Raw genomic sequence first — 21059 nt, 5'->3', positions numbered from 1 at the left:
TTTATAATGCATTATGCAATAAATATCTCAACTTGTTTGGAGACTAACTATTCAGCATTTTATGTTCATTTTTTGGATATATCTTTTTATTGCATTTTTGATCATAACAACGTTGTTTCTGATGGATAGTTCTACCTGCAGATTCTCCACTTTGTGAACATCCTCTGACCCCAGTCTGGACCGGAACCTCTTCTGCAATAGCTCATCCGTTAGGACTTAAGCATCTGAAAGCCTCATGATGTCACGGGCAGTAGAGAGGGCCCAAATTGTGTACCAATCATAGTTCCCTTTTTTCCGTGTCACAAATTTGGATCCGGAAATTTTGCTCATTTTTTTCTTCTTCGAACATTGAAGTATGTGTCTGTAAAATTATGAATAAATGTCCATTCGTCGTTGTTAACTTCATGTAAATTTATTGAAGATAGAAGATACAGGAAATAGAGTACATAAATAAAGAACCCTACCAGGAGCAGTCTGAATGTCGCTCAGCCCATAAACCAACTGACTCAAACCTTACTAACATTCCAATTCCCAACGTTCCAACACACACGTAAACAGGCTGAGCATCACATTACATCATCTCTCTTTTTTTAATAATGAAAAGGAGAAACTGAGATGACAGTCTGAGCATCACATTACATCATCTCTCTTTTTTTAATAATAAAAGGAGATGACAAGATAAAGTAGTGAGTGGGAGAAAACAATGAGGAAGACTGGAAGCGAGAACTAAATAAGGAAGACAGGAGGCACAAAAGACAAATCAATCATCCAACTCCACATTTTGCATGCATGTCTTACTCCTTTTATGTGGTATGTCCACATTTTACGTGCATTTCTTATTTTTTTTATGTGGTATGTCCACATCTTATGTGCATGTCTTAATTCTTTTATGTGGTTTGTCCACATCTCATGTGCATGTTTCACTTCTGCTTGTGGTACTTCCATATTTTTTTTGCGCATGTTTCACTTTATGTTTTTATCTGTGCAGTTTTAAGCACGATACTAAGTGTCATTTCCTCTATCCTGCACTTGTTATTCTTTTTCAATATTCAAACTACCTTCACTCTGGTCTGGCCAATCAGTGTGTCCTGGTGGTCTTTAATGTGTCAGCTCCTTGTCTGTCATGTCTTCGCCTTATTTGCAGATTTCACCCTTTATTTCGTCTATTTCTTTAAATATCTTCTGGATCTTGCTCACTTAGCTCAGCTATTGTCTCCGTAAAAGGGGGAAGAGGGGTTTGTGTTGTTTGTACGTTGTGTTCCTCTAGTGTTTCTCTTTCTTAGTTCATGCCTTGCTTCCTCGCTTCTACACCCTTCTTTGTGTTTTCAGTAAATGGTTTTACTTTGTCACATTTTATGAATTTCTCCCCACCTCTTCACATGTTTTGAAATCTATTTAATATATATATATATGCCAATAATAATATTGATATATATTTGCATAATAATTTGTAGTGTAACTTATCGTTATGCTTTTGTGAAGAATCTTCTTTTCATTGTTAAGAAAGGAGAAGATGTAGAGTGCTGCTCAGCCAGTGCGTGTGGGTATAGAATGTGGAATGCTCGAATGTTGCATGAATGTCAGTTGCTGAACGGGCTTGAACGGGCTGAGCAGAGATCATATTGCTCCTGGTGGGGTTTCTCTATTTGATTACTTAAACTTGAATAAAATACCATCTAACAACATACAAACCTCGGCTACCTGATCTTCTGTATGTTACAGTGTCCTCCAAAGAAATCGGCCTTTTTGCCCTGCATTGATTGCAAGTCCAACAATGATTTTCATGATATTTGCCTACAGTGTTTGGGCTCAGACCATGACATCAATGTTTGTGATTCCTGCAACAGTATGCACCCCAAAGCCATTACAGAGAGGGAGGTGAAACTTTATGGCAAGGGCGAAAGAATGTATGAAGGCCAATATCTAAAACTCCTCTATCTATCCTTCCAGGTAACCCTAATCGGTTTAGGACAGAGGCTCCGAGATTCTTGGACCGATTCCAAATACAGCATAAGATCTTTTGTGCAGATCACTTTCCGAACTAAACTAATTTTTTAACATAATGGAAATCGGTAGGAAAAGATAGAAAGAAGTGATATTTTCATCTGTAATTTCTTGCCCCTGTGGCCAATTTACAGCAGAGAACTTTTTATGTATTCCACAGCTTTCTTTATCCTACTGCCCAGCAACTGTCAAACTTTGTCTAAAATAATGGATTTTCCCCACATTTCTGAGGGAAGTACTGGAATCTGCCTGTATCCACAAAAATCCTTTCACCCAGTGTTCTCACACTTCTCCCAATGCAAACAGTACCTCACTTGTTGGGATGTGCTGATCGTCCATGACGTGATACAGGCAAAACGGGGACTATGAGATCAATGTAGTGTAAATAAGGTCAATGTAGTGTAAATGAGGTCTTCAATACAAAATCTTATTATTTTCCTATCAAGTTTGTTAGATCCACCCACACCTAGGATACCATAATTATCAGGAAATATGTGGGAATGCATGATGATATTTATGCTGTTGGCTAGAAGTGCTTGAAATTTTTGCTACATAATTATGGTCAAAGTTTTTTTAAATCAAAACGTGGATGTTGGCAGGACATTCTTGGTAAGAGAACATGCTGGTATGCATGAAAGTCACATCACTCAAGTTTTCAGTTCATAGGAGTACCTTGGGATTGTCAGGTTTCCTGGGAGACACCCTTACCAGTTCCCAAACATACCAGCATGCCAACTATTCAAAATATCTACTTTGTAAAAAGCATATATGCTGCGGTCTCTTCAGTCCAATTTTTCATACATTATGAAAATGCACCAATTGCACTCATACCAAAACACAATAAACTAACAACTACACACAGTCATCCACCCACAAGGTCGGTGTGGCACATGGATCACATCCATGTGAGAAGTATTGCTACTTCAAGACACCAACCATGTTACTGGCCATTCACTCCTCACTTCTCCAGTCACTCACCCACATGAAACATTGATACCCACAGCAGATCTATTTCACCAGTAATGTAGGGAACACAACGTGAAACTCAACTCTTTCCAAACCATATACAGTGCAAGTTGCACAACACTCCCACTTTATAAAACCCCACACGGCCACTAGCCACACTTCCACAAACCACAGTGCCAGTCACCCAAAGTTATTCACACCATTCAACATCATCAAGATAGTTTTTCACAGTCATACACATCTGATAGAGACATCTAGCTGCAGGGTCCTTAACTTTGAATTCTCCCCAGGTGCTAGACTGGATCTGGAAATTTTTTAGCAGTACCTCTGCCCGCCAGGGGATGGCGTCTTACGGCTCTGTGGTGATGTCCTCTCCAGATCTGACATCAGCTCTTTTCCACACTACAATGCAGATCCAGAGAAGCAGTTCCTCATGCCTTCTGTTTTTGGCCTACTTAAACCCCTTTTTGAACCTGGGAACAGTGTGCCTATGCCTTTGGGTTTTAAGACAATCAAGACCTGTACACCACAGATGGCAGCTACAGAACCACATTCCATCTGTATCTGTTACTTAGGAGAGCATCTTGGCTTGGAGGAGTGAAGCACCTATAAGAGGCTGAAGCCTAAGTCCGTGCTGGAAAGGCGAATTAAGTTGCTGACAGAGCGGATCTCCCGATAAGAGTCTAGGCGAAGTTGATCTCCTTCCCGCTCTAAGAATCCTGTGCAGGCCTGTTCAAGGAGCCGTTCCCATGGACGTCGTTCATCCACGTCGCAGAAATCCCATGGAAGGGGTTGAGGTCATAGAGGTCTTTGGCCTCATGAAGTTGTGACGTTGTTGCTGGTTCCCCCCATTCCTTACTGGAGGATGTCTCGCAGGAGTCGACCCTGAGCCTCCCTCCTTATCTTGGAGCCGGGGTGAATATGACCCAGATGTAGGCATATTTTCTTGCTCTGCAATCGAGGACCTCGACTCCATACCTGGCTGGACACAGAACGTTGCAGGGTTGTGATGACGGTGGCATCAGATGGGATGGTCACGGCGCTGCCATGACATCGGCTGACCTCAGAGACACCGTGGTGTGCATTAATTCGACGCTCCCCCGACGTCGATCGGCTCCGAAGACGCCGCTTATAGCCACTGCAGATCCTTCACCATCTCCTTTGCAAATTGAGGATCAGGCTGGTTATGTTGCTATTTCAGTATTGCAAGAAGACTCTGCAGACACTCTTGACGTTGACCGCTTGGGTGGCCTTGGTCATCCTCAGATGTTCTTTGGCGTCATTTTGAGGAGACATTAGTCTGCAACCGTCTCCAAATTATGATCTTCTTTCTCTGCCACAAATGGCAATGGAGGTTAGTGCAGCTTTCACTGAGGTTGTTAAGAGAGCTGCTGGAATAATAAAATTGCAGCTTCCACCTGTGACTTTGTAGTCTGATCCATTATTGGATCTGCTTCTTCAGGGTAGCACAGGTGTTGAACCTGTATTACCTTATAGAGAGTCTCTGTATGACATTTTCCTGGGTACATGGGCAAGGCCGATGATCGTGCCATTTCTCATCGTCATTATCCTGCTCCGGATGACCCTGTTTGTCTTTCTCGACACCCTACTGTTAAAGGATTTGCTGTGCAAACTGCTACAGCTTCGCTAAGTTTGGAGGGTTCTCCTTTGCTTCAGCCATGTATAAAGTCTTGGTGTTTGGAGATGTGTGGCCGGAATAACTTTGCATCCACTAGTTTGGCCTGGAGGTCGTTGAACACATCTTGTGTCTTTGGAAAGGCTTACTATACTTTGTGGGACTCTGTAAACGAACTGCTTCCTTTCCATCCTGAAGGGATCAGGTCTGAACACACTCAGCTTGTGCAGGATGGCCGTGAGATGGCAAAGTTTAATATTAAATCGGCGATGGACACAACAGATTCTATTAGCAAAGCAATGGTTCGATCAATTGCTCTCCGTAGACACGATTGGTTGCTTGAGTCGAGATTTCCTGATAATGTTCGGGAGAGTTTGAAAGACTTGCCCTTTGATGGAGCCTGGTTATTTGAAAGCCGTGCTGATTCTGCAGTACAACACCTCTGCTGCCACTTGTAATTTGACCTTATCAGGTCTTTTGTTTATTTCTTATGTATCCTTGGCTGTGGTTCTTATGTTTAAGGATTAACTCCTCCCTCTGCTATGTCTTGTAGTTTTGAAGTTTTAAGCACTACTTTTTTCATATAATAATAATATTTGTCTCTGTATCTGACTTTTTAAATCTCCAGATGGTATTTACAGCTGTGTAGATAGTTTATTCTTTCATTTTACTCTGATGAAGAGCCAAGTCTCAAAAGTTTATACCCCTTATTGGGTATGTGGCTTACTTACTTTACGTGGAGTATTGGTTTGCCATTGTATAGCTCTTCAGAAATACTACTTTTGTATTCTATTTCTATACTATAGATCTCTCTGTTATACAGCTTAGTCCTTCTTGGACTTCGTTTTATATTGTCTTAAGGACTATGGTCGTGATCTAATAACCGCTCTTTTCCTCTTGTGATACCCTCTCTGGTTCTGTTACATTTACACACTTGTATGTTCTTTTCTTAACCAGTGTATTCAGTGCAGTTTGTTTCTCTTCTTGAGTGGACTACGTATTTATTATGAGTGCTTCAGTTTTTTTAAGAGATTGAGTAAGTTGGAGCATTGCTCTAGTTGAGAGTATATACTTTACATGCTTTTGGATGCTATGTGATTGTGAGTTCTTCCTTTAGGGTAAAGGAATGGTGTCTAGTGTAGACATGAATATTTCCTCAAATGCAGACAATCTCTATCCATGCTCCACTTTGTGGTGAGGTAAGTTGGCAGCCAAAGGTGTGTGATGCAAGGGTTGGTCCAACTTGTCTCAAGACCGACTTTGATTTGGTCGGCAATCATCCATGAAAGGCTATGATGTTCTTGATATACGTGGATCTGACTGATCTATATTTCCTGTCTTCTGGAGAGGATGTGCGTGTTAATTTCAGCATTTCTCATCTCGTGAGGAATCATGACTGTTGTTTCTTGTGGTGTCAATTATTTAGGCCACCATTTGACAGACCGCATTTTCTTATGGCAAGTCACCTACGGTGTAGTATTGGTGACATAATATCCCTTTTTCTCTCTGGGTTGTGTATTTTTTCCGAACCTCTAATTTCAGAGTGTTTTTTTGTTATACGGTGTATACATGATAAAATGTGCTGCTGTGTTTTATATATTGTCTTGTATCACAGGTGTCTTATGTACCTGTTGTTGATGATTTATTTGATAAGATATTTGGAACTGCACTTTTAGGTGTGTTACCTTTTTCAATATTGCTGGAAAGCGCTCTTTGTAACTGGTTTCTCAATTCTATTTAGTTCTTATGTATACAGAGTATACATGACTGTATTATATGTGTTACGCATATTTGTCTTTTTTTTAAAAAGGAGAAAAGAAAACGGTTTGAATCAAAGATGCGGTTGATTTTCTTTTCTTGCTTGCCTTGATGTTTGAGATTATTCAGTGTTCGAAATTGTGTTCAGTTTGTCGGACTATGGCACTGAAGACCTTTCAGACGCAAGCTTTATATATTCTTGTGTTCTGGCAGTAGTTATTGGCCAGTGAAATACTGTGACTTGCTGGGTCAATCAGAGTATCTGGTGACACATTTATGTTTGTATATATATTAATGTCTATATATGAATGTTTGTGGTAAGATGTTATGCAGTTGGTGCATAAGATGAATATGAATCTTCATTTTGTCCCAAACTAAATTATTTAAACTAAGGAGGTATTGTCGTTCATCTTTACCTTGGATAAATGAGTTCTGAAAGTCCTGTTTTGATTCTTTGAAGTTATAAACAATGCAGATTATATGACTTTTTCATGCATTTGACCCTTTTTGTTGATCGCATTTTCTTGCCCCTTTTGGGGACAAGGATCAATGTTTGTCTTCTGACAGATGGTTCTTATGAGGTTTTCAACCCTTTTCCTTCAAGAGCAGATTTCCTCGGACCTGTAAGGTTTTTAACATTTTTATTTATATGTTCTGAGACAGTGATCATAGATTCTATTAAGAATCAAGCTCATGTCCTGCTTTTCCTACATACATTTGGTCCGTTGTTTGATTTGACTGGCTAGTTCTCTCTGAGAACTTTGTAGGCTTAGTTCGCAGACGCGCCTCCAGTGGGGTATAGATATGGTATTTAATTCAAAGTTATGGAATCTGTGGCTAGATGTCTCTCTCAGATGTAAAAGTTACTTACCTTTGGTAACGCTATATCTGGTAGAGACACAGTCCAGCCGCAGATTCCTTAATGCCCTGCCCATCCTCCCAGCTCTATGAATGACCCTTGAGATAAAATATATACCTTTTCAGTACAGGGTTTATATACCAGTGATCACTACCTCAATCAATGTTGGGGCTAAACAAACCGTTTGGCCTGGCCACTTAATTTTGTTTAGATGTTGCAACACCATCCATTTCCAAATGTGTGTGGGTGGTAGAGTGTGGGTGGGTTTTCTATTCCACTCTGGATGACACACCACTGAACAGTGTTAATTTATTTGTTCTTTCTATGAAATTCTTCTTTGTGTCATCATACCTTGACACGGTACTTTCAATATATCACGTAATAACAAACAGCCTAGTGTTGTTGTAGTAGGTTGTTTGGCTATTGCCACACCGTTGATTACGATTGATGAATGGTCTATGGAGTGTATGGTCTCTTTCCTTATATGGGGGTTATTCACCAGGGCAAAGTGTTTTATGTAGTCCGGTGTTTTGCTGATTTTATTGGAGGTTTTTTTTAAATCCATGTCTGATGTTTCTTCTTTAATAATGTTTCAAAGATTTTTGATCATTTCTGGCACACTGTTTCCACAACCAGTTTTTGTAGTGGCTCCGCGTTCTGGTGCGGAAGACTTCACAGAAGAAACTGATGTTCGCCCGCCGAAAGGGACTTGTATGGCTCCACTGACGTCATATCTGGAGACGACATCACTGCGGAGCAGTACGACGCCGTTCCCCTGTACACAGAGGTAATGCAGAAATATAGCCAGTCTGGGCCTGGGGAGAATTCAGAGTTAAGGAATCTGTTGCTACACTGGATCTCTATCTGATATTGTGTTACCGAAGGTAAGTAACTTTTACGTTATGGCTATGCATTTGAATGAAACATGCATGCAAAATTAACTTACATACTTATACCGCTATTACTAAATCAGACACTTAACCATTTAAGGAAATTGGATAAAAAGCTTCATTAAAAAAATTTTAAATGCAGGAAGCAGACTGTGAAATTCTATACTAAGGAGCAGATCAATGGTCAGGAGTTTTGGGGATAGACCTGGTAAAATGCTTGCCTGGCTCACTAAAAGAGAAAGTACATTTCAAAGTGTTATTACTCTTAATTGCGGTGACATCTGATATAGAGACTTGTAGCCGCAGATTCCATACCTGGCGTCGGACTGTATTTGGAATGTTTCAAGGAACAGTACCCCTGCTAACTGGTGGCGTAGTTCTGCTCTGTGTAGCATTGTTGGCACCTTCTCCACCAGAAGTGATGTGCAGTGCCTATTTAGGCTCCACACTATTGTGCTTACGTCAATTATTTTACTTTCATGCTAGTCAGCATAGATCCGGAGACAGTTATGCCCTTTAATTTCTTTTTGTCTGACTCTTTTTCAAATTTTGTCAAAATCTTTTTTGAGAATCTTTCTCTTGGTTTGGCATGTATGTTAGCTAGGAAAGCCGGCTTCAAGCCCTGCATTAACGGTCACTGACAGATGTCGATTACGGACCCGCATCTTGTTTGCCTCTGGTGCCTCAAGCGCAACCATGACGCAAAGACCTGTGTCAACTGCTGTGCCATTCACCCCAATGCCTTGAGGGAGCACTCCATCAAGCTCTTTGCTGCTCGACGTGAGATGCCGCAAATTGTCTCGATTCCAGTTGAAAGGAAAATCCTGGGAATGACTGCAGAGCCGTAGATCCTCGTCGCCATCAAAGTCTTCTTCCGGTAAATCTCACAAGAAGAAGAATAGCAAGAAGTCGAAGATGTCTTTGACTTCACCCTGTCTGTCAGTCATCCGTCGAGATGGAGCGAAGCCTTCCAGGCTAAAGCACCAGCCCTATTCTTATGGTCTGGGAGTTGGAGAGGATTGGGAGTGGTCGCTGGACACTAAAGAATACCAACTCCTAGACCCCAAAGTGAACTGGTGTGAGGAATTGGTGGACAGTGGACACCAGTGAACTGGACATCTCTCCAAATACCGGCATGGTCTCTCCTCCTACCATGGCTATGGAGGGTTGAGCATTAGTGGTGAGACGGGCAGTTGAGGTCCTCGACCTTAGCCTACCCTCAGTGGCCATCAAGACTGACATCTTGACAAAGGTGATTGACCACCTCAGAACTGCTTCTCCCATTTAATGAAGCCCTTAAGAACATCCTGCTTGGGACTTGGCCAAAACTCTGCACAGGGCCTCCTGTGAACAGGACGAGTGCCCGCCACCACTGTCTCACCCCAGGGGACACTGTTTTCATCACACAACACTCTACTTGGCAGTCTAAGCCTCCACTTACCGAGTAAATTCTGGCGCATTACCTAACACCCCTTTAGATAGGGAATCCAAGAGGCTGGACATGTTGGGCAAGAAAATATTTTCGTCTCCAGCCAGGTACTGCTTTTGATGAACATTATTTGCCTTTTGGGCTGTTACTCTCATGTGCTATGGGATTCTGTTACTCTGGTGCGGCCCATGGTCCCGGAGGAGGACCGGGCCATACTCTCCCAAGCTTTCACATATGGGAATGATGCAGCAAAGTTCACAATCGGATTCTGTGCTGGACACAACCAACTCACTGGGCAGGGTTGTTTCTTTGTTAGTGGCTTTGTGGTGCCACACCTGGCTGAGGATAACTGGCTTACAGACATGCATTTTGATGGCTCTTGTCTTTTAGTAGACAAGGATGGCTCAGCGTTGGAATTCTTTAAGGATTGCAGAGCTACAGCCAGGCCATTGGGCCTTTTCATGGCCCCTCACCAACCCCAGTCTGCCTTTCGCTCATTTTGTGGCCACTGACGGTCCTTCCTGCTGCCTCTTTACCTGCACCAGCCAACACGGTGCACAAGCTTCCCGACTTCTTCATAGCTGAGGACTGGGTACCCACTGTCCTTGTCGGACGATCAACCAGAGGGGCGGGCCAGTCCACCACCTCCCAGAAGCCACAGCCTCCAAATCCCTTTAGCTTGCCCTCCTACCATCATGGGTACCCAGTGAGAATCAGCATAATCCATCACCTGCTCCACTGGAGGTCAATAACATCAATCCACTGGGTTCTTCAGATTGTCTGAAGGGGCTACTCCCTCTCTTTCATAACTTCCCCTTCAGCCATGCCACCCACTTGCGACAGACTGACAGAGGACCAGCTCTCCTTGCTCTGCTAGGAAGTGGCAGCTCTCTTGGTCAAGTGAGCCATAGAGAGGGTGCCAACACCAGGAGTAAGCCATTGTTGTTATCCCTGCTACTTTCTGATGGATACATCTGCCTGTTTATTCCTCACCTTTTGAATTACCCCTGCAAAAGCTTCCCACAGAAACTTTTTCTAGCTCTCCCAGGCCGACGAGGACATCCCAATGGAATGGTTACACACTCGACTCAGTGTGACATCATTAGAGCCATAAGAAGACCTCGTTGGCGACCTGAATTCAGTTCCCTTTTTACCGCGCCGCCGACGCGTAACGGTTCCTGAGACTCTCCAATTGGTTTCATATTATTTTGGTTCTACTTCACTCTTGGTGTAGCAGTGCGATGGGTACTTTGAAGAAGTCTGGATTCAAGCCTTGCAGGGAGTGTGGGGGACATATGTCTATCATGGATCCCCACGACGATTGTCTCTGGTGCCCTTCGTCGGACCACAACGTTGAAGAATGTTCCAGTTGTCGGAAGATGAATCTGAAGGCACTGAAAGAGCGTGAGGCCAAGCTTTTCATGTCACGGGCGAAAAAGGAGAAGAGGGGTCGCAAGAGATCTAAATCAGTCGCCGACCTCGCATACCTCAAAGTTGAGGAAACACAAGAGGAAGTCAAGGCATGGATCTTGACATCTATCTTCGAAGGGTAGGGCTTCGAGGTCGGCTTCTCCGTCCCTGCAACGTCATGCTAAGGATGTCGTCTTGCCGTCGCCTTCTCCTTCCCGACAGGTGACTCTGACCCACTCTACGATGCTGATGGGTTTACCAGCGCCCAGGGTTTCATTGGCACCCAGGTTCCTGAGACTTCACCTGTAATGGATCCGATGTCCCAGGCGCTGCTGCCACAGCCCTCAATGCAGCCTCGATTGGATGCAGACCTGGTGGTTCTAGATTCTTATCCACCCTTCCCAGGACCAGGGTTGGATCCATCGCATTTTCTCAATGCATTGTTTGGCATGTTTGCCAAGGCATCCTACCCTACCGGTGCACTGTTTGGCCCCTTGAGTCAGCCTGCCTTTAATTTGGGCATCCCTCAACAATATGCCCAGGCATCCTTCATGCCCTTTATGCCGACAGTGCTGTCATGGCAGTGTCTGGCTCCAAGGTTTTCGACGCAGATACCACAGTCTCCTGCACCATCTGGTGTTGGGCCGACACCTTCTCGACTTCGAGCGGCACCGTTGCCCGCTTCCGAGGGTCCTCCATCGACGCCAGAGCCGATGTCTCCAGAGCCGCGCGTGGTGCCGCTGATGCCGATCCCGAAAATGCACTCCAGGAGAGAAGCCCAAAGGCTTCTAGAGGAAGAGGAGTACTGGCAGGATCAGGTGGAAGAAGGAGAATTTCTCGACACTGTTGATGAATTCGAGGGCCTTCGGCAGGCCAGTGGCTTAGTCACTTCCCCGGAGTGGGAGCTTTCATCCCCGAAAGCCTTACCTTCACAGGATGTTGCACCACACCATGCTTTCATCAGAAAGGCCGCTGACCTTTTGGACCTTCAACTGCCCACGCCTGAGATCAGGTCAAATATATTTACGGAGGCATTCTCCATCTTCTGGTATGGAACATCTGTTTCCTTTCAATGAGGCATTGACGGAGCCAATTCTGGAGGTGTGGAAGAAACCTTTATCTGCCCCTGCTGTTTCAAGGACTGTGGCAAGACAATATAAGTGGTTTAAACAACAAAAGAGTGTCAAGATTTCATTTAGGAAAAAGACAAATGAGCATGGGAAATCTTATTAGATTTTTTAGAAGGCCCTCACTCACCAACCTAGTTGGTGACATGCTTCATCATCGGGCCACACCAGGAGAGGCCGAATGCCACCCCGGTGTGCTGCGACGCCAGATTACTGCGGAGCTGGTTTTTGTGAAGGTGTAGTGAAGATGATTAAAAATGTCTAGATTGTGTCCAGAATAAGTTTATTAAGTGGCCAATCAGACACATTAAAAACATAGTGTAGGAAATGTATCTGAATGAATGGTTCAGCTATTTCCATGTAGTGGGGTCAACATGTTTCTACCATTGTGGTGTAAATTACCTGGTATTAATCAGAACCTATCAGCTAAACCTCGGCAGTATGGGCGCGCTAAGGCCCACCCTAACCAGAGGACGTGAAAATGAAAAGAAAAATTACATGATAAATAAGTGCAGTCATGTAAAAAATAAGTGGTTCACTCTGTGATTAAGAGGAACCTGATTGCACCTAAAAATGGACAATGACAAACATATAAAGAGAGAAAGACAAGACAAAAACAGGAAGTTACCATCTTGCAAAGTTTGGTTTGTCACAAGCATACCATGCTCAAATGTAGAAGTGCACTTACATTCAGCGTGAAACAGTCACCTGAGATTGATTCATACTCAGTGAAAATTGAGTGAAGCTGCTGCCAGCCACCAATGCTAGTACAGACAGCCAAGACCAGTCAAATTAGCATAGTAGTATGACACCTGCACGCCAACTAGGGCGTGTAGCGGTGAAATATACTTTGTGGATGTTGCGATTCAAAAGCTCGCTAAAGAGCCTCTGCGGCGTGACATGCAGGCAGAAGATCACAATGAAGGTGATTAAAAACAAATTAAAATTTAAAAAGTCTCACGTAGGGTGTGGGAAATCCCCACACCATGGGTCTCGGGAGGGGGGTGGTGATGAAAGTGGCACACCCAGCGAAAGGCGAGAAATAAAGCAAACAGGGGAAGTCAGTGGACTCGCTCAAAGCATAATGTTACTTATCTGGAGGACTGTGGGAGAACTCACGCCCGCGTCATCAGGCACCTGCTCGGTACCTGAGTATTACCTCTGCAACCGGACCCCGAGGATCCTGTGTCAAAGTCTCCCGGGTATTGGCAAGACAATATAAGCCTGCTCCTGGTGATCCGGCTTTCCTTACTGCTAAAGGCTGGTGTCAGGAAGTCACCAACCAGGAAACATACGTAACATAAACAGACATAGAAGACACCACCCCTCCTTACATTTCCCCCTCCTCTATTTTCAGCCTGTATGGAATGAACTACCGACATACCTTCAATCGACACGAAGGAAGTCTTGCGGGCCCTTTAAGAGCAGCGCATCCGTCACCCACGTGGGAAGTCACTTGGTGAAGGAAAAGGAATTTCAGCCGGAAGAAGAAGGGCAGAGGGACGAACGGGAGCCGGAGCAGAAGACGCCCACATGTCGAGGAAGCGACAGCGAGGCAAAGACTGTGAGAGGCGTGTTCCTGACCCAGAGAGAGGAACCCTTCGGCGTATCGACTGGAGCAGGCGAGAACCAGCCGACGCAGAGACAAGACGAAAAGACCTGCAACGGGTGCGGAGGGTCCTGGCTTTCGCAGGTGCGTGGGCACATACAAGGGTCTTGGAGGCGAGGGGGAAGGGTCAGAAAGGACGGGGAAAATAACAAAGAAACACGCTAGCAGTGAAAGGCGGGCAAAGCAGCTATTTATGCGGGCTGAATTAGCGTGGATACACTCCTTCCTCAATTAACCCAACACTACCCCTTCCCTCCTCATTTGTTTTTTGGGACTGGATCTCTTTCTGTCAGAACACAAGCTTATTTTGTTTTTGGCTTTGGTGGTCCCACACATCTCTTCCCCACAACCTTACAGAGATATTATTCTGTACACTTACCTGAGCCTCTTTTTTCTCTCGGAGGTAAAACTGCTGGCCAGGAAGACATACGCCAGGAGCACACCAAGGACCACCCTGTAAAGGAGAGAAAAGAAGGAAGATAACAACAATAAGATAAATAAACTCACTCCTGTAGACATACAAGATTTGAATAAAGAACAATATATTCAAAATATAGATTGACTAAGTCTTTTTACGGGCCATATAACTGTGCACTATACCACAGCTGGATATTACAGATTCTGTAGCCAGAGTGATGGGTTCCTCCATGGCTACCAGGAGGCATGCCTGGCTCAGGTCTACGGGGTTCTCTCCGGATGTGCTGGCTACTCTTCTTGATCTGCCTTTTGATGGGTCCATACTCTTTGGTGCAAAGGTGGATTTGGCTCTACAATGTTTCAAGGACAGTAGAGCTACTGCAAAATCTTTAGGACTGCAGTCCCAACCTAGGGGTTATGGATATAGGAGGCACCGAGGTTTTCTGAAGACAGCTTCTTTTGATGCTATCAGCTGCCACAACAGCAACCGAGTCCTCTGTACAAATCGTGCAGAGGAAAGGTTAGAGGCCATCTGCAGGGGGCCTCCTGGCAACAGTTCTCCTCCTCTTCTTCCTCCCCTGTCCCCACCACTGGTACCACGGGAAAGCAGCTCTAGATCCCCCTTCTTGGGGAATGTTGGTCCTATAGGGGGTCAGGTTTCCCATTTTCTACAAGATTGGAAATCTATTACATCAGACCTTTGGGTTTTGAATCTTTGGGTACTCCCTACCCTTCCAAGGGTTTCCACCTCCTTACCCTCCTCGCCAGGGCTGGTGTTCAGAGGACCATTTGCTGCTCCTGCAGCAGGAGGTTCTTGCCTTACTGCAGAAAGGTGCAATATCCAGCAGTTCCGGAGCAGGAAAGGGATCGGGGATGTTACTCCCGTTATTTCCTGATCCACAAGAAGGACGGCAGGTTAAAACCGATCCTAGGCCTCAGGGTTTTGAATTTTTACATCAAGCAGGAGGAGTTCAAGATGTTAACCTTAGCGGTCAGGTTCTTCTGGAGCTGCAGCAAGAAGACTGGATGGTGTTGATCTATATACAGGATGCGTATTTTCACATTCCTGAAGTCGCATCGGAAGGATCTCCGTTTTACGGTAGGGTCTCAGCACTACCAGTTTGCTGTCCTCCCATTTGGCCTTACTTCCGCACCTCGTGTCTTCACAAAGGTGATGGCGGTGGTGGCAGCTCATCTTAGAAGGTCGGGAATTCCTGTTTTCCCCTATCTGGACGACTTGTTGTTCAAAGCAAAGTCACCAGAGATGGTGCTGCATCATCTGCAGGTAACAACACGGCTGTTGTTCGACTTGGGCTTTTTGATAAATTTACCCAAATCTCACCTGGTGCCTTCTCGACACCACCTGTTCATAGGGGCAGTACTGGACACTACTGTGTGTCGACCTTTCCCACCTCCTCAGAGGATTCTCAACATTCAGGAGATGATTCCTTTGTTTCACAATGGAGTGGTTGTTCCAGTCCTGAAGGTCCTACGCCTGCTTGGTCTGTTTGCTTCCTGCATACTGTTGGTCACCAATGCATGCTGGCACATGAGGGCACTCCAGTGGCGCCTCTGCATGCAGTGATATCAGCACATGGAGATCTTAGGGAGATGGTCAGAATCTCCAGAGTCACTGCAGCAGAGCTTTCATGGTGGAGTGTGCAGGGCAACCTTCTCAGGGGAAGCCTTTTCAACTACCTCCACCGGTGGCCACGGTGATCATAGATGCCTCTACTCTAGGGTGAGGTACTCATCTGGGGAATCTGGAGATCAAGGGTCTTTGGACCCTGGAGGAAAGGTTGCTACACATCAACCTTCTGGAATTGCTGGCAATAAGTTTGGCTCTCAAGTGCTTTCTTCCTTCCCTTCACGGTCAGTCGGTTCAAGTCCTAACAGACAACACTACCACAATGTGGTACATAAACAAACCGGGAGGTGTAGGGTTGTATCCTCTCTGCAGAGAGGCTCTGCGACTCTGATCCTGGGCTCAGGGCCATCAGATTAGTCTAATTGCAAATCATCTGGCCGGGGTGCTAAATGTGTGCGCAGACAGTCTCAGTTGGCGAATCTCTGCCGATCACAAGTGGTGGCTTCATCTGAAGATGGTCCATCACATGTTTGGGATGTGGGGGTTTCCTCGGTTGGACCTTTTTGCCAATCGAGAGAACGTGCACTGCCTGTTGTTCTGCAGTCTTTAGTATCTGATGTGGGGAGTGTTGGAGGACGTGTTTCAGTTGGATTGAGGCTCACCACTCATTACGTATTTCCCCCAGACCCTTGATTCCTCGAGTTGTAAGGACGATTGGCCAAGACCGGGCCCAAGTCAGAAGGGTGTGGTACACAGACCTTCTTCATCTCTTATCGCACCCTCCGCTCCATCTCCCTCTCAGGGCAGACATTCTATTGCAGTCTCAGGGGCAGGTGTTACAGCCCCACCTCCAGAGCCTGCACCTTCATGCCTGGAGATTGAACCATTCATGCAGATAAGATGGTTCTCAAGACCAGGGCTGCTTTCCTGTCTAAGGTGGTTACTCCTTTCCATCTTGGACAGTCTATTACCAGCTCTTCTTTGGCTATATTGGAAGGATGAAGGATGAAGGGCAAGGCTGTTCACAAACGAACACTCTCCAGGTGGATCATCTTGTGCATCAAGATCTGCTATGCCTTGGCCAAGAAGGAGTCTCCTGAAGGTTTTAAAGCTCATTCCGCCAGAGAGTGTTGTTCTTCTGTTTTGGATATTGATTCAAATAAAAATGTATAAGTATAAGTTATAACTTGTTTGTGCGATTAAATCCAAACACATTGATTCAAACAAAAGAGAGGGAGATATATTAGCATTGATATTATTTATAAACACATTAAATGCAATGAAAAACAGTACCCAAACATAGCAAGTTACGCTAAACAAAAAAGATGGAATTTAGCCACACTCTATGTTCTTGTTATTCCAAGATTTGTATATTTATTTACATCATCCTAAAACAAATATGTATATATACGGCGCACAGGACTGTCAGAGTGCAGTCAGAGAAAAAAGAAAAGGGGTGCTCTTGTGATTTGGAGAAGGAAGGAAAGGAGAGATAATAGTTATAAAGTACAATAGAGTATTTACACAAAAAGAGCGGTAGCTATCCGCCATGATATGGGCCTGTCCACGTCAATTAAAAAGGGGGGATACAATAAGGGTGGGGGAGGTACAGGCCAATTGAGGTAAACCGTCGACGTTTCGACCCTATTGCTCCAGGGGTATTTGAGACCTCGGCTGCGGGTCTTCTTCAGGACAAACACAGTGGAAATGGGGAAGGAAAGGAGGGGGGGGGGGTTTCTTAATAGGCTTGGTATGGCTTCCAAGATGATCTAGGCCGTGGTCCAGCAGGTTGTCTGGATCGAACACCTGAAGTACAAGGATGAGGCCAATATTAGGTGCTGTATGGGGTACATTCAAATACACGGTGTGATTCATTGCAAGATGCTGGGTACATTACCAATAATGATGTAAGGAGGGAGACCTCCGTCTGAGCGTCTTAGAGGCAGGTCACCTGTCTGATATCAAAGAAAGACACTGGGTCAGAGCCCATCTCCCAAGGGCAACCAACTCCAGATGATCAATCTACTGATGCAACGGTCGTTAGTGATTCTCAACTCACCTACTATATTGGTGGTGGGCTGGGATGTTACTAATAGGTGGTGGGCGCAGCGTGGTTGCGGCCTATTCAACTGGATCAGACCTGTGGGGTGACGAAAGGAGCTAATCAGGTCACCGGTCTGTATGATTTTGTTTACTACACCTACTACTCGCATACATAGAGGGACTTACCAAGGATGGGATCAGATGGACTTCCTACCGGGGCCCCCACGGGCAGACCGGTGGTAGTGGCCCTTGATATCGCCTTGAGACAGTCTAGTTCGATTTCATGTGAGTTGAGGTGTTATGAGGTACCGGGGTTACCTGATAAGGGAAGATGAGAGAGGGGCAGTATTATATATCACTGCACCGGTTCAATTACATGTCCGATTCCAAGGTAAAGTTAAGCTAGGACATGTGCTTACCTCTGTGTTCTAGTATGAGATAATTTCGGGCAGCTGGTCGTGGACTCACAACCGTACATCGGCTGAGTATTTAATTCCGATTTCAGGTGAATGAAGGGAATGCGAGGTACCGGGGTTACCTGATGTAAAAAACAACAAAAGAAGGGCTGTATTAAGAGACCCTTCACCAGTTCGGTTCTAGAGTGATTACATGTCCGCTTGAATCGTAAAAATGGGACTAGGACATGTTCTTACCTCTTGAGTTAGTCTGTAGAGGTCTATAGCTAGCGGGTGATTTCTTGCCGCTTGTAGTCCGCTCGCAACCACACTCGGGCTGAGCGCTCACTTCCGTGATGTAAAGTAACATCACGGGACCCTGCCATGGCCAATCAATGGGTGCTGCGTCAGAGCGTAGACATTAAGGACGGACTAAATATTGTGACCCGTCTAGGAGATCAAAAAGGGACTTTGTATGTTAGATTTTGAGATTCACGATCCGAGGTCGTAATTTATGTTACACATATTATGCACAATGGAAACGAAGAATAATGAAAACGGCAAACCTAGTTATCTAAAATAAGTATATACATGCTAACTTTGAACTTAGAGGTGCGTGTTGGATTAATGAATCATGATTGACTGCACACAGTCGTATTTTTTGCAATCGACTTCCATTGATGAGTAGATCCTATTTGGTCATCATGTGAAACATGATTATGAAAACATTCAATAAGCATTAGCAACATTACAAACACCTGTATAATGGTTACAAACCAAAGAAATAGACACTGGTTACATACAACATTATTACATAAACAACAATGTATATATCCCATTTCCCATGTCACAATAGTTACCAGAAAAAACTGAATACATTATGTGTGAGAAGTTCTGCATGAGGCAAAACGATCGATGAATGTCAGCAAGATGTTACATGATTGAATGAAAGGTGCTGTGGGGGTGTCGTCAACCATCGCGAATTGCCACCATTTGTCTCAGGACCTCTTCACGGTCGTTCAAACCGCGATTAACGGTGTCAAACAGATGCATCCAGCGGCATTCGCGGGTGCTCAGAAGTTTAGCATAGTTCCCTCCCCGGGGGTTTTTTGTGACCTTCTCCAAAATCCACCATGTAAAACTTTCTGGTTGGTGGTTGAATTTCAAGAAATAGTCAACTATTTATATTACCTATACCCAGGTCCTTTGATTCCGTGGGTGATACCCCATTGATTTAATGTTCTTCTGTTTTAGCTAGAGGTATCCCTGTTGTAGACATTGGCAAGGTGGCAACTTGTGCCTCCCTCCACACTTTCGCAAAGCAATACTGCTTAGATTTGGAGGTTAGGAGGGATGGCCATTTTGCACGTTCTGTGCTGCAGGATTTTTTGGTATAGGTAGGTGGACACCCTCCGGGAGAGAAACAGCTTGGGGATTCAATTCAAAAGGTGAGGAATCCACAGGCAGATGTATCCATCAGAAGAACAAGTTACTTACCTTCGGTAACGCTTTTTCTGGTGATTATAGTATCTGCCTGTGGATTCCACAACTTTTGAATTACCCCTGCACCGGCATCCCACGTCCACCTTTCCCAACCACATCTGACAGTGGGAGTGGTGGAGATCAAGGGTCTCTGATCTCTGGTGGAATCCTGACTCTACATCAACCTGCTGGAGCTCTGGGCGATCTGGCTGGCGCTGAAAGCGTTTCTACCCTCCATCAAGGGAAGGCTGTTGCAGGTGTATATGGACAAAACCATCACCACGTGCTACTGCAACAAACAGGGCTAGGTGGGGTCGTGGACCCTTTGTCAAGAGGCCCTGTGTCTCTGGACATGGCTGAAACATTAGAGATTATCCCTGGTGGTTCAGCACCTGGCGGGCTCTCAGAATGCCTAGCGGATCACAAGTGCCATCCTAATCCAAAGTGGTGCTAGGTCTCTTTCTGCAGTTGGGAGAGCCTTGGTTAGATTTGTTCATTATAACAGAGAACGCACAATGTCCGCATTTCTCACACTTGAGATTCCCAGGTGGCTCTTGGCCTGAGACACTTTTTGTTTTGAGTAGAGCTCAGACCTCTACACCTTTCTGCCCGTACCACTCCTGGCCAGAGTTCTCAAGAAGATCAGGAATAACAGAGCACTAGTAATCATTGTGGTTTTGGACTGGGATCTGAGGGGTTGATATCCTGGGCTGCTGAGCATGGCCAATGGTCCTCTGATCAGGCTGCCCCTTTGGAGGATCTTCTTTATCAGCAGCAGTGGAAGGTTCTCCACTTGAACCTGACAACGCTCTACCTTCATGCATGGAGATTGAGCAGCAGCAGTTTATGGCCTTCCCCTTGAGGTCTGCAATGTTATCTTGGCAGGTGTGCCTCTACCAAGACTGTATACCCCGGTCATTGGGGCATTTTTGTCACATGGTGTGAAGAGGAACAGATTGACCCTCTTTCTGCTACCCTCTCTCAGGTCCTTTTCTTTATCCTTTCTCTTGCCCAGCAGGGCTCTGCTTTGGGCACATTAAAGGGCTATCTTTCTACTATCTCAGCCTTTCTGCAGTTGCCTTATCAGTCATCAGTCATCGCTGCTCAAATCCCTGTTGTAAATAAATTCTTGCCAGGTTTGCACACATTTCCACCTTCACCCTCCATCATGCCTCAGTGAGACCTTAATCTCGTCCTTACATTACTGATCTGCTCAGGCTCTCACCATCAAGAGGGCCTTCCCAGTGGCAATAACATCTACCCGGAGGGTCAGTGAGCTTCAGGCTTTGTCAATCAAGCCTCCGTACCTGAACATCTATTGAGACAAGCTGGTTCTTTAACGAGGGTTCCTTTCTGGTGAAAGATGTCACTCCTTTTCATGAAGGTCAGTTCATCACTCTGCCCACCTTTTACGCTCTGCCACATTTCTCTAAGGAAAATGAGCAA

The 21059-nt window shown here is 45.0% G+C and overlaps 1 protein-coding gene and 1 long non-coding RNA gene across 3 annotated transcripts in view; one reads left to right on the top strand and one right to left on the bottom strand.

Annotated features, from left to right (window-relative positions):
* Positions 1–21059, top strand: part of VPS13C (vacuolar protein sorting 13 homolog C) — a 2773485-nt gene that overhangs the window by 908203 nt on the left and 1844223 nt on the right. The gene's annotated exons all lie outside the window — the stretch shown is intronic.
* The window catches only part of LOC144822865 (uncharacterized), a 790049-nt gene that overhangs the window by 22794 nt on the left and 746196 nt on the right, over positions 1–21059 (bottom strand). Inside the window, exon 4 of the long non-coding RNA XR_013608711.1 lies at positions 14068–14142. This is a non-coding gene — a long non-coding RNA (uncharacterized LOC144822865). The remainder of the gene's footprint in view (positions 1–14067; positions 14143–21059) is intronic.

The sequence above is a fragment of the Lissotriton helveticus genome, chromosome 3_1 (assembly GCF_964261635.1).
Source record: "Lissotriton helveticus chromosome 3_1, aLisHel1.1, whole genome shotgun sequence".
Lineage (NCBI taxonomy): Eukaryota > Metazoa > Chordata > Amphibia > Caudata > Salamandridae > Lissotriton > Lissotriton helveticus.
This window is presented reverse-complemented; position numbering and strand designations above follow the sequence as displayed.